General features: G+C 41.6%; 1 protein-coding gene across 1 annotated transcript in view; it reads left to right on the top strand.

The window, feature by feature from the left end:
- The window catches only part of GABRB1 (gamma-aminobutyric acid type A receptor subunit beta1), a 592,027-nt gene that overhangs the window by 302,615 nt on the left and 274,074 nt on the right, over positions 1-15,338 (top strand). The gene's annotated exons all lie outside the window — the stretch shown is intronic.

The following is a 15,338-nucleotide window of genomic DNA, read 5'->3' as shown; positions in this document are numbered from 1 at the left end:
ATTAAAGCCCATAAGCATATATTCTGGCACCAACGTACTGTATTGGTATGTTAGCCAGAAAAAACCATTGCCCTATTCCAGTATAAAGAACATAGATAGTATAGGGTTAATGAAATAACAAAACATATCCCAGTGTGTTATGCACAGAAGGAAAGGTGAACCACACTTGTAAGACTGGGTCCACAAGTGATGTTAAATGCAAAATGGACTGTGAAGAGTTGTAGTGAGCCCCTACAGCTCCACTCACATAGTACTACTGTATGCTTCCCACTGCACATTGGCTGCTGAGTCAGATACTAACTCCCCACAGACACAGAGTGCATTTCTTAGGGACTTATCCAGATGGTAGTGTCTTTGCTCTATCTGGTGTTTCTCTTTCTATTGTTCAGTCATTTGCCCTTTTTGCACCTTTCTGTATTCTTTGACATATTTGGTCACATTAGGTAGAGCTGGTTCAATCCTCTTTTGCAGAAATACTGTACATACAGAAGAAGATTCTTCTATCAAAAGAGGATACATTGTTTTGTGGGATACCCTGTCGCAGACCAAAGGATGGGCATATATTACAAATAGGCTTTTGGGCCTGGATTGATTTTTTAATGTAATTTTTTATGTAGTATCTTTTTTGGGCCACGAGGCCTTGGGCTTATTTATGTGATTTTACATTTTTGCTTTTTGGTGGTCATCGGGATTTGGATTAATTTTATGGATGGGAGGGGTTATGATTGGGAGTTGGCCATTTTATGGGATTGGTTTCAGTGGGCTACGGCCCTGAAGATGAGGACAGCCTTCACCCAGGATGGCGTAAATTACAAGATTTTCTTATAGCTTCCCGTTCATTGTAAATGAGGCTATCTAGGTTTCCATTGAGAGTGTCTACATACAGTAGCCACAGTGACAATCAATGGGTTTATGTTTATAAAGTTTTTTTAATAAGAAATTTAAAATTGTATATTTAATGGTAATGTGTTTTTTAGTCATTACTTTAATATGTTTGAGTGTCATTACTCAATGGTGGTGGTGGGGGGTGGGGCTATGTTTATTGAGGGAGAGGAAATAAGGGTGGGTGTTGGGGGGAGTTGCCAAGGAGAGGGTATTTAGGCCCCCCGGAGCGGGGAGTGGTAGGTGTTAACCTCTTGCTTGCCTTAGTGGTTATTGTCATTGCATGAGCCTTGCCTTATTAGCCACTTAGGTAGTGAAGGTGGGTTGGTAGTGTAGTTTGATTTGTGTATTTACCCCCTTAAGTTTTTGTAATAATTTTTTTTTTAATTGTATATTTAATGGTAATGTGTTTATTAGTCATTACTTTAATATGTTTTAGTGTCATTACTCAATGGTGATGGTTTGCCTTAGTGGTTAATAAGTCATTGCATGAGCCTTGCCTTATTAGCCACATAGGTAGTGAAGGTGGGTCGGTAGTGTAGTTTGATTTGTGTATTTACCCCATTATAGCCCTTAGTGGTCAGATAGTCATGTAACAAAGAAAAATACACATTGGCGCATATTATTGATGAAATCTAGAAGTGTTGTGGTGTAACAAGTATTCATAATAAGCAGTATCTTAGAATTTAAACAAATAACATTTATTAAAATACATACTAAAATTAGTATGAACATGGAAATGAAACTTCCATGTATGGAAGTATATTACATGCAAATCTTGATTAAGCTTAATCAACCCTTATGATATCATATGTGTAGCCCTTGTATCCCTCCCCCCAAGTGAGATTGGGGTGGTTCTGCTTCTCCAGCTACTGCACTAGTTGTTGGGCTGTACCTGTTGGTAAACAGGAGGGCTGAGTGCTCCGCGATGTTGTGGGGAGAAACAGGACAGGTTCACAGGTTACCTTAGTTCTTGCTTGGTGCAGCGCCTCCAGTCAGCATGGATCCTTTGTGATGGCAGAGGATGACGCATACTGACACCTCTTCTTCTTTTAGCAGACAGTGAATCACACTCCTTTATATTTTCTTGGTCTTTGTTGCATGCAGATCACATAACAGAGCAATTACATTCTTCCCTTTTAGCTGTGCCCTGACTCAGGCTTTAGGCCCAGGTCAGGCCTGTTGGATCCCTCCTCACATCTCCTTATGAGATGGAGGGCAGATGTTGCTCACTCCACAGAGGGAGGAGAGAAAGAGACAAGGACCCAAAATCTGGGACAGTGACAATATTTATATCCTTTGGGGAGTGGCTGTAACTCTGACTCATAACAAGCCAGATCTGGATACTGATAGGCCCTCGCATCCAGTGTGTGGTCCAATCAGTACTCACCCCTCAGGTTGGCACTCTCTTTCTGTTGCTAAGGCCCGCCCTTGGATACATTCTTATCCAAGTCTGCAAAACCACAAAAGGCCTTATGAAGGAATTATCCCATCCACTGCCTGCAGCTAACAGGGCTTACATTGGTAGGGCCCAGAAAAAGACATAGGGGCCGGGAGGCTATGCTATATATGCTATAAAATATTACATGACAAATATGTTCACACCTGGACTATGTATGGAAAAAAGAAAAGTAATCCCTTTATATGGCAAAAAATGGCTTTTTCAGTAGTGCAGTAAGTCCAGGATGGGTATGCAGATTTGTACTGTTGTAAAATACAATAACCCTCTATCCAGGGAGATGTGGAGATGTGGGTTTGCAATTCGTGTTGATTTTTCCACCTGGTATAATCGTACCTGGTGACCTTGGATTTTTGAAACTGCTTTCTTCTTGCAAATTTTCTTATGTTCAAGTGAGAAATTTTGGGTGTTAAAGATCCTGTGTGGAGTTACTTACTGCTATTAACGTAGTAAGTTTTTGGTGATGTTAAAGGTAGGTAATGAAGCTGCTTTAATGTAAATTTTATTATTAGTGTGCGGGAGCAGGGGGTCTCTGGAGCAGAACCACGTTGATTTGAGGTCCGGGGACCCCCTGCTTCCCGAGATACAGGCACCATTATGGGGTGCTGGTATCTCCTATGCATTGAAATGTACCATTTCACGTGACCGTGGGAATCAAAAGCATAGGAGATACCGGCACCCCATAATGGGGCCTATATCTCGGGAAGCAGGGGGTTCCGGGACCTGAAATCAATGCGGTTCTGCTCCGGAGACCCCCTGCTCATCTACACTAGTAATTAAATGTACTGTAGTGCCGATGAGTATTCTAAAAACAAATCTGGGACAATCTCCAACAAGACCCACGTACATGCTGGGTACATGCTGCAACATTTCAGTGACATTTCTGCAGACAGACTAATGGCCCATCGTATTAACAGCAGGAGTCCTTGGCAGTCCCATTCAAACTGAATGGGACTGCCAGGGACCCCTGCTGTGTTAATCTGATGGGCCATTAGTCTCTGCAGAAATGTCACTGAAATGTTGCAGCATGTACCCAGCATGTACCTAAGTCATGTTGGTGATATCCCCAGATTTTCCAAGGCAAGTTTAAGGCAAGTTTTAGAATACTCGTCGGCGCACTTGTATATTAAAAAACATTAATTTAGGCCGAGATTTGTGCAGGGAGAGGCAGCTCTCTCTCTCTGCAGCAGAAAGAACTCACCCACATTTTCAGAGGGTCAATCTTCACGCCGCTGGCTACTCGCCCGTTTTGTGAATTTTGCTATAAAAGGTAATTGAGGCTTTCTGAATAACATGATAGCAACGCTCACAAAAACGGCGCTTTAAATGGCCCGACGTTTTTTTTAATGAACCTTTAGTGCATAGGCCCTTAAAAGACTGTTCACGATCCCAAGTTTCAACAAAGAATCCGTCCGCTCCTCCTCTTGCCGTGTACCTCACAACTGGAACAATCTACCTGAAACTCTCAAAGCCACCACCAGCTTTCTCACATTTTCATCTGGTCTGTAACTGTTACATATGCCTATAACATATATTATCTGTAACTGTTCATGCATATGTCTTTAAATATAATGTATAACCCTTTTAATTTAATGGAACCATGTATTGTCATCATAACTATGTGCCCAGAACATACTTCAAAATGAGAAGTAACACTCAATGTATTACTTACTGATGAAACATTTTATAAATAAATAACGTCAGCCTGAAGTAGGTGATCAAAGAATTCAGTTTTGTGGGGCAGTAGCTCGTTCCGATAAATATGGGGACCTGATGACTACTGTAGCACCAAAATGAAAACAATTGCTGTATTTAGTCATTTTAGTGACAAACAAGTAACAATATTTTTATCGCCGCGGTAAAAAAAAAGTTATTTTTAGCTTTACAATATTGATTACTTGCACAATAAAACAAAAATTAATTGTTTTGCCTTTAATACAGCATTTTTTCGTTATCTGTGTTTGATGACTTTTGGCCATTGATGTTAAATAAATATGGCACAACAAATTAATTGAAAGAGAGACGTTATCACAAGGTAATGTGAAAGTTTGGAGGAAATTACAGTAAGACTTAAAGAACTGTATTGTTAATGCAGTTGATGATTGCAACCTCTTACATTTTCCTGCAGCTAAGAGTAAATACAAATTCGATTAAATTGAAGATAGAAGGAAAGAATAAAAATTGAATTAGCCTTTATCCCCCTAAGCAGAAATAAAGGTTCTTTTAGCTGTTGGAAGACTTCAAAAACCAAGGTCTGCAGTCTTCCAACTGGGATTAAGTGGTAATTTAGCAGCAATGCACTTTACATCTGAAAGCAGGTGCTGTTCTTTTACAAATTTAGTGCAAAGTATTGAAAGGTGCTTCCATTTAAATGCCATCCAATTATATTGTAAATGTTAATGGGATATTAAACAATCTTCCACACCACGACTATCTACATAAGATTAATAAGAGCCTTTTAAATAGGTTTTGTATGTTACTCATGAGGACGGTTTGGTTTGTTATGATTGTATTATCAAAATTGCAATCATTCCATTTCACAAACCATTCATTTTATGCTGCAATTTGATTAATTGCATTTTTGCGTACTATACACAACTTAAAATAACCACAGATAGTTCCTGTTGTAGTTTTATTATGGAAAACTGTTGGGTTTCACAATGAAGTAAATAATAACATTATTTGTGTAACGCTTGCGCTGCCCACGAGCAAGACAGGACCCCAGTACTGAGGTGGGGAAGTAGCAAACCACGCACCCACAGCAGCGGAAGCGTGCCTGGCAGGCGGATTGTCAAACGTAGCCGTGTCTGGGTTGGAGAGGGTGGGTTAGTCGATACTTGCCGAGGTCTTGGAGTATGGAGTTCAGAATAGTCAAAGTCCGTTTGCCGTGGTCTGGGGTTCGAGAGATCAGAATCGCTGAGGCCCGTATAATCGTGTTCTGGGTTGGAGAGATCAGCAGAGTCAAGGGTAAGCCGGGGTCAATAGCCAGAGAGATTCCAAAGACAAGTCAGGTCAGTACACGAAGGGTTAACTGCAAGAAAACACAGGACAAGGAGCAAGGCACAACAGATATAGGAGCTCAAGGCTACAAGGAGTTATGCTCAGCAATAACTGTGAGTGAGAGTAGGGTACTTATGGGAAACAGGAACCAGTAGCAAAGGAGGCGGAGCGGAGGCACGGCCTCCGCAGAGGCAAGGATTGGCTGCAGGAGACAAGTGGGCTAAATGAATACTTGCAACGCAGCTGGGGAGCGGTGAGAGAAGCTCGGCGCGTCCAATGGGGTGGAGCTAAGCTCTGTGGCACTCTAGAAGAGCTGCAAGTGTGTGTGCACTCTGTAAGCAGAGCGGGGGTGCGTGCACACGCTGGTGCCAGAGCGGCAGTCTGAGATAAGATAGGTAAGGAGGGAACACGTCGCAAAGGACGTGTTCCCTGATTCCTTACAATTTGCAATTTTTTGTATTGGTAATCTGACACAATTTTGCCCACTGAACTCCTTTAAATGTAAAGTCAGTGGTACTGTAACAGCAAAGTGGACAATTGGCAGTGGCATAATTAAGGAGCAAGTATTGTTGAATAACTCAATTTTTTAATAAAGCAGATAATTTTAAGCATAAAAATGTAGTATTGTATTACTCCCACAACAACACAGATCTCTTCTTTTTGTGTGATGTGACTATGTGTTGAGCAGGACATGACCTCCTTTCCCATAAGAAAAGCATACTCATATTCTCATTTTGCTCTTTAGGTATGCATAAATATGAAGTTGTCATCAAGAGAAGGTAGATTGTAATGCTAAATTAACAACTAGCTAACAGTCTACCCAATTCCAGTTGGTGGCATCTTTCTTCTAGTATTACCGTATATTATTTTGTTAGCATAAATACCTCAAATCTGACATGATTTTCTTTTATTTTTGGGTAGCACGGGAACCTCTATGGGGGTCTAGATATCCACATTTGCAATAACATTTGAGAACTTACCTTAGCTCGGATGAAGACCGTCCTCCTCATCTTCATGGCTGAAGCCACTAGCCATCAATCCAAAAAAAAGACAAATACCAACCATAAAAATAAACAATCCCAAGTACGATGGCTTTAAGAAAAAACAATAAAATGACAACAGTCCTAACAAATAATGTCAATGGGATGTAGCATTGGGCACCCCTGTCTCTTGTTATAATAAATAATTCAAAGCCTGATGGCCACATTTAAAAAAAATTAAAATTAATCCAAAGCCTGATGGCAAAATATAATGATAAAAATAAATCCAGGCCTATTTTCAATCCAGTGCCATCTTATATCAGTGACATTGGATCTTCAACTTGCCATGAAGCCATCGATCCTCTGTTGCTTGGAAATGAAGATGGTGTAAGTATTTCTTCTTTTCTTAATTTCTTTAAACATTTCTTCTGTCTTCTCTTCTAACTTCCCCACAGGATGTGGCACTTCCACTTATATAGGCTATATAGGCCTATATAGGTTATAGAAGGCCAGTCATCTGGTACACATCCAATTTTCTTGGTTGATGTACCATGTGATCTCTTCCCTTTATTTGAGATGAGATGTCATCTCAAAGTAAGGGAATCACATGATACATGAACCAATCAGGGGTTGATGTACCACGGGATTCATCTTACTTTAAGAGATCATATCTCTAACAAGGCACTTCCCAAACTGTACAGCAAAGTTGTTGCATCAGTGGTTGACGCCCTTGCACAGTCAAAGGAAAGTAGCGTACACCTCACTACCGCCATATGGAGTAGTGTTCATGGACGTGGTGACAACCTGACAGTTACTAACAAGAAGAAAGACACTCGGGCGCATGGACGTTGCTGATAAATTGAAGTATAATGGTGTAACAAGTAATCTTCAGAATGAGCAGATAAAACAATATATTAATATAAAACAAAAAATGTTTATGTAAAATATACTAAAAGAATGCAAAAACTCTCATGTATGGAAGTAACTTGAATATGGAGACATGTAACTTGGTTCCAGTGGGCTACAGCCCTCAAGATGAGGACAGCCTTCACCCAGGATGGCGTAAATTACAAGATTTTCTTATAGCTTCCCGTTCATTTTAAATAAGTTTCCATTGAGAGGGTCTATGTAGCCACAGTGACAATCAATGGATTTATAAAGTTTTTGTAATAATTTTTTTTTAAATTGTATATTTAATGGTAATGTGTTTATTAGTCATTACTTTAATATGTTTTAGTGTCATTACTCAATGGTGATGGTTTGCCTTAGTGGTTAATAAGTCATTGCATGAGCCTTGCCTTATTAGCCACATAGGTAGTGAAGGTGGGTCGGTAGTGTAGTTTGATTTGTGTATTTACCCCATTATAGCCCTTAGTGGTCAGATAGTCATGGAAAAAAGAAAAATACACATTGGCGCATATTATTGATGAAATCTAGAAGTGTTGTGGTGTAACAAGTATTCATAATAAGCAGTATCTTAGAATTAAAACAAAAAACATTTATTAAAATACATACTAAAATTAGTATGAACATGGAAATGAAACTTCCATGTATGGAAGTATATTACATGCAAATCTTGATTAAGCTTAATCAACCCTTATGATATCATATGTGTAGCCCTTGTACCACCACCCCCCCTAAGTGAGATTGGGGTGGTTCTGCTTCTCCAGCTTCTGCACTAGGTGTTGGGCTGTACCTGTTGGTAAACAGGAGGGCTGAGTGCTCCGCGATGTTGTGGGGAGAAACAGGACAGGTTCACAGGTTACCTTAGTTCTTGCTTGGTGCAGCGCCTCCAGTCAGCATGGATCCTCTGTGATGGCAGAGGATGACCCATACTGACACCTCTTCTTCTTTTAGCAGACAGTGAATCACACTCTTTTATATTTTCTTGGTCTTTGTTGCATGCAGATCACATAACAGCAATTACATTCTTCCCTTCTAGCTGTGCCCTGACTCAGGATTTAGGCCCATGTCAGGCCTGTTGGATCCCTCCTCACATCTCCTTATGAGACAGAGGACAGATGTTGCTCATTCCACAGGGGGAAGAGAGAAATAGACAAGGACCCAGAATCTAGGAAAGTGCCAATATTTATATTCTTTGGGGAGTGGCTGTAACTGTAACTCATACTGTAACAAGCCAGATCTGGATACTGAGAGGCCCACACATCCAGGTCCAATCTTGTTATATTTCTGGTATTATAGACATCGTTCCCATGTGGCGCTCCTCAGTGGGCGGAACAGCATAGCGCTGCGGGGATACTTTACACTAATATTGTTGCCAGCAAAATAATGCTCGAGTGCTGGTTGTATATAGTCCCAGTTGTCACACCTGGGTGGTTTCCCACATGAAACACACAACGAGTGGATTGAACGTGATTAAAGTGGTTGTGAATGATGGCTGTTAGAGTCTAGTATGCCTCTGCCAACGATACCCCACATGAACCACACACTGAGGTTAGCATGGAGACCCTTTGTAGTATCGAAAAATAATGTCCAATACTACACTACCGACACACTTTATTGAAGTGTGGTCGGTACCGCAAGCCGGGAAATCTCCCGGCTTGCTAGTGGCCGCCCCTCGGCGTGCCGCGCGTCATAGACGCGCGGTCACGCGTCATCGGGAGCGTGCGCCCCCTGCACGCGTGTCCAGGGGCTCCCCGAGGGAGCCCTGGTGTCCCGCGATCGCGGGACAGCGGCAGGGGGCTCCGGGGGACCCGGCGGACCCGGCAGCGGTAGGGAGAGCGCCCCGATCGGAGGGCGCTCTTCCGCTGCTTCGGCGTGCGCCCGTCACACTCGGGCGCGCGCCAGGCTACTGCTGCGGCACAGAACGGGCAAATGCTCGAATAAACTGTGCCGCAGCAGTAGTGTCAACTATATATTGCCTTGACATTGTCAGCAAGGTAGTACTCGAATGCTGGTTACACACACCACCCTCTGGCTGTTTCTATATGAAACACGCCAACTGTATACTTTGTATCTGCTAGTATGAACTTCCCTTCTAAAGGGACAGATAGACACGATCGTTACAAAACGAGAGTACTTAAAATAGTGGACACAAACTGCAGCGTGTTCCGCTAGATTGTTGACCTAATATGCTGCCATACTAATGATTAAAAATATTGCCAAACTAAAAGTACAAGCAGATCCCTTACTCTAAGGCCTGGGACATAGTACAGCAGGCCGTGCTGAGCCGTACTGAGCCGCACTGAGCAGATGCACTTACCTCCTGCATCTGTCATCAGCGCGGCTTTAGCAGCTGCTTCCGCACGCTTTCGCATGCGTGCGGAGGCTGAGAAATTCTGAGGAGACAGGCAAATTTTAAATTTGCCGCTCAGGGGAGTGGAGGAGCGGTCACGTGACCGCTCACATCCAATGGGAGCGAGAGACTAGCCCCGCCTCCCACCACGCCTCTGTTCCGCCTCCGCGCCGCCTCCACCCCGCCCACAAAACGCGCTCACTGCCTCGCCTGCAAGGACACAAAAAAGCTCCAGTTTGAGCAGGCGAGGCAGAGCAGGAGCGCGGATCAGCGCGGCCCGAGGCACCATGCCCGAGGCCTAAGTGTCGCACTAGTATGACGCCATCACCGTGCACCACATACTGCGCACTGACGTATGTTTCCTGTCCTGCAATGACTTATTCTCAAGATGGCCCAACCTCTTGGCAAATGCCTCGCCTTAAGTAGGGGATGGTTGCCTAGGCAATCCAGAAAGCGTTGTTAGCCTCCGTTCCACTGCGTGCATCAATTGCACAACAAGCAGTGGATATCATGTTAGTTAATGTGATTAAAGACAGGTTTAGATGCTGAATATGTACTATTTGTGTACTCTGTGTACAAAAACCATAGCACAGGTAGAAAAGTCTGAGTATGGAACAGAGAATAAGATTCCACTCCGACTGTTGTTGGATTAATCCTCCGATAATAATTCAGGCTTCCCAGCAAGACCTGCTCCGATCCATCGTGCGTTTATCGCCGGTACACCAAGCAGGTAGATCGTCTTCTCCTCTGTAATCCGATTTGGCACCAAACACGGACAAGCAGGTGTGTAGATGCAATACAGGTGCTCACAAGTTGAAGCCAACCTGTGGTGAAACGTGTAGGGTGGGACACCTGTGACTTACAACTTGTGAGCACCCGCATTGCATCTACATACTTGCACACCTGCTTGTCCGCGTTTGGCACCAAATCGGATTACCGAGGAGAAGACGCTCTACCTGCTTGGTGTACCGGCGATAGACGCGCGATGGATCGGAGCAGATCGTGGTGGAAAGCCTGAATTACTATCGGAGGATTAATCCAACAGCAGTCGGAGTGGAGTAACAGCGAGAAATGGAGAGCTAAAGTGGCAACTGCGGGGATCTTTGAGCTGCGAGTATAACACAGAGGAAAAGGTAACCAAACACAGATAGACACTACAATCAGGAGAAAACTGCAAACATAGGAAGCAGAGTCCAGTGCAAAATCGGACTGAATACTGCGATGAAGGTCCACGCTCTTACTTTTGGGAGTCCGTGAGTAAAATCTGTGAACACATTGTTACCGGCGAAAATACCCACCAGATTGTCCTACATGCAGAATTAATATTGCCAATATCTGTTCATCATCTATTCCATATTTCGCATTACGCCAATAATCTCTACTAGTGCAAGCACTCCAGCATTCTAATTACATCTATTAGACTCTGCAAATATCCACAATCGTTTCCAAAAGGATAAAATACAGGAAACTTCAGGCTACCAGGTCATAGATACCTTTGATACAAACAACTCACACGAACTGTAGTGCAACTTCTCTGGACATAAGAGACAAGTACTCAAATTGTTGTTTATTGTGTGCAAAATCAATCCCATTGTACGTCCAATGTTGTTGTTATGACTAGAGCTAACTAGTATAAACATTAGGAGGGGTCAAATATCTTTGAGATCCGATTCAAGATTTGGGTATATTTTGTTTTGTTATATTCATGCATTAATGCGGGTTTTGATTAAGCTTAATCACGTTACAGGTTTCCATATTCAATTTACTTTCATACATGGGAGTTTTTGTGTTCTTTTAGTATATTTTAAAGAAACATTTTTTGTTTTATATTAATATATTGTTTTATCTGCTCATTCTGAACATTACTTGGAACACCATTATACTTCAATTTATCAGCAACGTCCATGTGCCCGAGTGTCTTTTTTCTTGTTAGTCACTTCTTGTTGAGTTGTGAGATTCTCCACCTCACTTAGGCAGCTGACACAGCATATATATTATTTTATATATAATTTTTTTCGACACCAGTTAGCGCCTTGATTCACTTTTTTGTATACCTGACAGTTACTGCCTATAGAGTGTGTTTTAGTATTGTACAACAACAAAAAGCAATAACAAAAAGTAACAGCAGCAGAAGTTGTGGTCCATCACTAGGGGAAACGCTCCATCACTATGGCATGGTTTGCACTAGCACAGAACAGCAAGCACCTCTAATACTACTAGCGCTATGGACATGGTGGAGGCGTATATGGGTAATAGTACATTTCTGCCTCCTGATTCTGATCCTCTTGAATACTGAATTGCTAAAACAGAAACATGGCCTGCTCTTGCAAAGATAGCAGTGGCGTGACTGATTTATCCACTTGCAAGTGTGTTGTCCGAGAGATCGTTTATTGCAGTTGGTGCAATCCAAACTGACCACCGGACAAAACTGTCCCATAGTAGCATGGGAAGGCTCACTTTTATCAAGAAGAATCAATATCTGTTTCCTCAGAAATATATGGCCCCTGCACCAGCATTCAAGATGCTCAGAAAGAGCTGGCTAATTATGAAGGTTATTACAACGCTTCCAGTGCCACCATCACTCTAACACTATCTGCCAGTACTATAGCACTTTAAAAAAGACCATGTTGCAATAGCTATCTGTCCGTCTCCAGTATCAGTGCCCAGGGCAGGGATGTTATCATTGTCAATTAGCGCAACTGGCCTGTGTGTGGCATTAGCGGTTCGCATTAGCAGTGCTTGGCTTGTTGTGTTTATTAATATGTGTATGCCAAACTCCATCCACTCCTAAATCAGTTACTGTTCAAACTCTCCGTAATGCATGGATAGGAAGATTCTAGGACATACGCGTTTTATTTTATTACATTTGTGCTCACAATCACAACGAGTAGTAATAGCCTGAGAGCAAGAATGAAGCAGACACACGGTCTTACCAGAATGATTTAATGTGCCTAGTTTCCGACGTTTCGGCAGTGCAATACTGCCTTTTACAAGGTAAGGGCCCTCTGACGAAGCGCTATCTATAGCGTGAAACGCGTAAGAGGTTTATTTGGGATATGTTGCTACCGCTCCAATAAATAGATGTTGTTAGCTTATTTTCTGTAGCCCCTTCACTTTTTGCTGCTGCTGTGCTCCGTTTCCTTCTTCTTTACTTTTAACTGTATATTGTGTAATTCTTCTTGTTGTACGTGAGTTTACCGAAATAAACTACAGATGCAGCGGCCATAACAAATCACGCGGTGTATACCTCGGAATACCCATGTCATGCCGCGGGATTTCTTCCAACCATACCGCATTAAGACGCGAGTGCAGGCGAGTGCATAAAATTGCATTTTAGTGTTCTGGCTTTTAAACATCTGAAATTGACACAGTAGCACAGTAGCATAGTACTGTACACATTACAATTAATTTATTCCATTGCATTTAATTGCACACAATCCATGAAATTCAAACAAACAACCGCAATAAACACGACCAAATGACCAAAATGTTTGGTCCGATATGAACATGTTCAAATTCAGTGAATAGAGTAGATTGCTCTATGATCGGGTATATTTGTCTGGGGCACACGAAAACGGCGCTGTGATTTGTTAAAATAATGGCCGCTGGATCTGTACATTTTTCTACTACCTTGTTTTACCTAATGCATGATCCTGGTACAAATATAAAAGGTGTTAAAAGTTCCTGGTCTCCTGTGACAAACACAAAGTCAGCACTTTTTGTGAATGCTATATCTGTGTGAATCAATGCATTATCCATTTCAGTGCCACAAGTCTAGTAGCACTGATTGACTATCTTACTCTGAATGAGATGAATAATTCAGTAACAACAACAATAATGAATTAACACAACACGTTTGAGATAAAATAAATGTAGCTAAGCTATGCGGCTGCCTAAGTAGCCACAGTATAAGACTGACATGCTAGTGTGTCAGATGTTTAGTTTTCTTTCTATTTTTGTATTCAGTAATTTTATGTGATTATTTATATATGTCACTTTATATGTCACTTTAATACAATTAATATTTCTCTAAGACTGGTGTCCATCCTATCTTTATATTACAAAGATTGAGTACTGTACTTTCCTCCCAAATTGCCTTTTTTCATGTATTTTGGATTATTGGAAGGAAGTTTTCCTTGGGGCATTGAGACTTTACCAGTCATTTAAAGCACATATAGTAATTCTATTTACAGTACATATATATACATATACATAGATATTTTCAAACTGAGAATTAAAATATACCTGTGGTCTTAAAAACCAACAGACGAGTATTTTATTAAGTCCATTGTTCATCTCTATACTTACAATATATATTGATGTGGCGGGTGTGGGTTCTGAGCTTACAGGGGCGGTGTGCGTTTGTTAATTTCAGTTGGTAAAACAACAATGAGGTTAGTGACCCCTCCTGCCTGTTTCTAAGATCAATCATCCCACCTTTTTAATTGCAGTTCTTGCTAAACACTTGTAAATGACAAGTCTGTAAAGACAGCTCTCCCTCCATTATAGAGGATATGAGAGCTTTGTGCGGGTGCAGCATTGTTAGGGCCGAAAGCTGGACCATACAATGAAGTGGGTTTAGGCTTAAAATACTTTGGCCAAAGAATTGAAATAAATGACCCTTGCTTATGAGAAGTTATACAGATAAGTATTTAAGTATATAAAAGGCACTAGGCCTTTTTGTCTTTTGTTCTATGTATTTTTTCAACATCATCTACTGTGTAATTATGTAATTTAGGAGAGAGCTCTCTCTCTCACACAGAGGAGGAGCATGAAATTAAACCCCTTAAAAGCACCGGAATAGGGACTTCAAGTCATAACCCTAGAATTCCAGCAATCCGCTGAGTCTGGCATGAGAAACAGAAGAATTATGCTTAGTTCTACTCCACCATAGTGAGAGCACAAACAGGTGCTGCAGATTTTATTTCATTTCCCTCTCCCGCCCTCCCCGTGTCCCCAGGCCCCGAGTCACTTGCCACTTACACTTCGGAGGTCGGTCCCACATTTTTGGGTAGCAAGATTACTGGCCAGTGAGCCTTAGCTACCAGTGATGTTCCTGCTCCTGGCATTAGCCAAGCTGATTATGGAAGTCCAGAAAACAGTGGAAGAGGTCACAATGACCATTGTGGTATTGTTCCAGGCACTGATGCACTCCCATATCTAGGACGATTACACCCATGCCAAGGTAACTGGATAGGTTAATAGTTTGCCCCCCTTTCAGTGGGTAACGCAGACAAAGTGGACGGTAACTCCACATATGGATTATTTAATTTTAATGTCCTCACTGATTTAGAGCACTGTACTGTATATGCCTCTTACAGTTCACTTGTTAATTATCAGTTTATTTGATTCTTTGTTTATATGGTTCTCTTTTCCTATTTGTTACTTAAAAAACAATAGAATTTCATTTACATTGATTAAACTTGCATACAATAACCGACTGCTACAATAGCCACCAATGTAACATCTACTGCAGGTTGGCAAACATAGTTGACACAGGACTTGGCACTGTTGGCAACACTATACACAGACAGGAGACCATCTGATTTGAGTGTATGCAGTTAGAGAGAGAAAATATCATAAAAAATCCAATGTAATCCTTCATCAGGAGTCTGATGTCAGAAACCCTACATAATATGATATGATATCAAGCAGATAAAAAATGATACGGTTGACCCCCAAAATGTATTATAGAGGGGAATAATTATGTTTACTTCCCTTACATACATTGCCTGTTTAATGCAAGATAAGATCGTGTTTG

This window comes from Ascaphus truei, chromosome 1 (assembly GCF_040206685.1).
Source record: "Ascaphus truei isolate aAscTru1 chromosome 1, aAscTru1.hap1, whole genome shotgun sequence".
NCBI classification, from domain to species: Eukaryota; Metazoa; Chordata; class Amphibia; order Anura; family Ascaphidae; genus Ascaphus; species Ascaphus truei.
Note: the sequence above shows the minus strand (reverse complement) of the source record. Positions and strands in the feature narration are given on the sequence as shown.